The sequence below is a fragment of the Arachis duranensis genome, chromosome 4, assembly GCF_000817695.3.
Source record: "Arachis duranensis cultivar V14167 chromosome 4, aradu.V14167.gnm2.J7QH, whole genome shotgun sequence".
Taxonomy (NCBI): Eukaryota; Viridiplantae; Streptophyta; class Magnoliopsida; order Fabales; family Fabaceae; genus Arachis; species Arachis duranensis.
The window spans coordinates 94,802,544-94,805,395 of NC_029775.3; positions in this window are offsets into that span (position 1 = coordinate 94,802,544).

Consider the following 2,852-nt stretch of genomic DNA (forward strand, 5'->3'; position numbering starts at 1 on the left):
ACTGTTGAAAATACATAAGTGAAAGGTTCAGGCATGGCCGAATGGCCAGCCCCCTGAATGATCAAAAGAACAAATGATTAAAGACTAAAACAGTCAAAGATTAAACTGTCAAAAGATGTCTAATACAATAGTAACTTATCCTATTTATACTAGACTAGCTACTAGGGTTTACATGAGTAAGTAATTGATGCATAAATCCACTTCTAGGGCCCACTTGGTGTATGCTTGGGCTGAGCTTGATCTATCCACGAGCTGAGGCTTTTCTTGGAGTTGAACTCCAAGTTATAACGTGTTTTGGGCGTTCAACTCCGGATCATGACGTGTTTCTGGCGTTTAACTCCAGACAGCAGCATGTACTTGGCGTTCAACGCCAATTTACGTTGTCAATTTCCGAATAAAGTATGAACTATTATATATTTCTGGAAAGCTCTGGATGTCTACTTTCCAACGACGTTAAGAGCGCGCCATTTGGAGTTCTGTAGCTCCAGAAAATCTATTTCGAGTGCAGGGAGGTCAGATTCCAACAGCATCAGCAGTCCTTTTATCAGCCTTTTTCAGAGTTTTGCTCAAGTCCCTCAATTTCAGCCAGAAATTACCTAAAATCACAGAAAAACACACAAACTCATAGTAAAGTCCAGAAATGTGAATTTAACATAAAAACTAATGAAAACATCCCTAAAAGTAGCTTGAACTTACTAAAAACTACCTAAAAACAATGCCAAAAAGCGTATAAATTATCCGCTCATCATTAGGGTAGGAAAGTTTTTTCCATTTTTGATAAACATTTTCATGATATCAAGAACTATTTCTTTAAAATTCGAGCCGTGGAGGGTGCCCGACCTTTCTTTTTATATGAGAATGATGAACCTTCCTTTCCCTTGTACTGGCAAAAAGAACCTGTGATAGCCAAGTATAGTGTAGGTAATCTAGAGAAAATTGAAAAGTGTTTTGTGAATGTGTTGCAAGAGTGTTGAGGCCAGGCTCCTCACTTGGATACAAAAAGATTCTTAGGGAACCCCAGTTTGCTTATATCCAAGCTAGGTAGCTTTCCAACCTTTAGCTTTAGTGAGTCATTGCCTATGATTCGTTTTACTAAGACGCCTTTTGTTTCTTTTTTGTATAAACTATGGCTCCCAAGACTACGGCTATAAAAGAATTGTGCCAGACCCAGAAGACAGTCGTGGCCAGAGGTCTTCAAGATAAGGAGGCCGGGGGTACTTCCACTCGCCCTTCACCTAATAAGGTGGACTCGGGTGCTTCATCTCAAAGGAAAATCATCCCTACTCTTTTTGTTCAAATTATCACTCCTAAATCTCCTTCTGATAGCACGAAAATCCCCTCTTCTCCTTTGTCTTCAGAGCCTCCTCCTAAAAAACAGAAAGTTGCTGAAGGTGGGGGCATTTACGACAAAGATTTTGACAGGCTTTCCTGAAGTGAGAGAAACATTCTTTCTCACAGCCGTATCATCATGGATGATGTGGCTATCCAGAATCACCTCTAGTTTATGGCTTGGAATGGGATCCAAATAGTGAGAATATGTACGGCTTTGTCTCAGTTTTACCCAAAGTTCCCTTGAGGCTGTCCGATCTGAGGTAGAGCAGCTCAAGGAAATAAAGAAGGAGCTGTAGGAGGAGAGGGTCGGGCTAAAGTCCGATCTAGAAAAAGCTTAGGCCCGAATTAAGACGTCGGGAGTGTGAAAAAGAGGGCGGAGGAGAGTTATATCCGGGTTTACGGGAAAAGGCTTGACCTCTAGGAGGAGTTAAAAAATGCTTGAGAAGAATATGTCTCTCTTCAGGAGTTTGTGGTTGAGGGCATGGACAAAATATTCGAGAATCTGAAAGCTCAAGTCCAAGTCCTGGCTCCCAGGGTCGATCTTTCCTTATTTGGTCAAGACAACATAGTGGTTGATGGGAAGATCGTTTCAACCCTAGAAGATGAGGAGGAAGTCCCTCTACCCGACCCAAAGACTATAGGACCAGCTTTTGCAACTTCCGAGATCCAGCCTGAGGTCATTAACATTAAGACTTCTCCTTCGTCTTTCGCTGCTATCCCTACTATGCCGGTTTCTGTGCACCCTTCGACCCCTCTTACCCAGGGTAAAGATGCCAGCACCGGTGAAGACCTCAATCCTCTATTTGGCACTACTTCTTAATTTCCATAGTTTTTTATAAGTTTTGGAAGGGCCTGACTTATGGGTCTTTGAATAATTTATTTTGTAATAGCTATTAGCTTTTTGAATACTTTATTTATGAGTTTCCTTTTGGAGTTTTGACTTCGTGTAACCGGACTTTGTTAAGTTATTTCTACACTTCATTTTTATTCCCCCTTATGATAAAGGTCAATTTTCACGAGTTGTTTATTGATGAGCGGATAATTTGTACGCTTTTTGGCATTGTTTTTAGTATGTTTCTAGTAGGATTTAGTTAGTTTTTAGTATATTTTTATTAGTTTTTAGTTAAAATTCACTTTTCTAGACTTTACTATGAGTTTGTGTGTTTTTCTGTGATTTCAGGTATTTTCTGGCTGAAATTGAGGGACCTGAGCAAAAATCTGATTCAGAGACTGAAAAGGACTACAGAAGCTGTTGGATTCTGACCTCCCTGCACTCGAAGTGGATTTTCTGGAGCTACAGAAGCTCAATTGGTGCGCTCTCAATGGCATTGGAAAGTAGACATCCTGGGCTTTCCAGCAATATATGATAGTCCATACTTTGCCTAAGATTTGATGGCCCAAACCGGCGTTCAAAGTCACCATCAGAATTCCCAGCGTTAAACGTCGGAACTGGCACAAGGATGGGAGTTAAACGCCCAAACTGGCACCAAAGCTGGCGTTTAACTCCAAGAGAAGTCTCT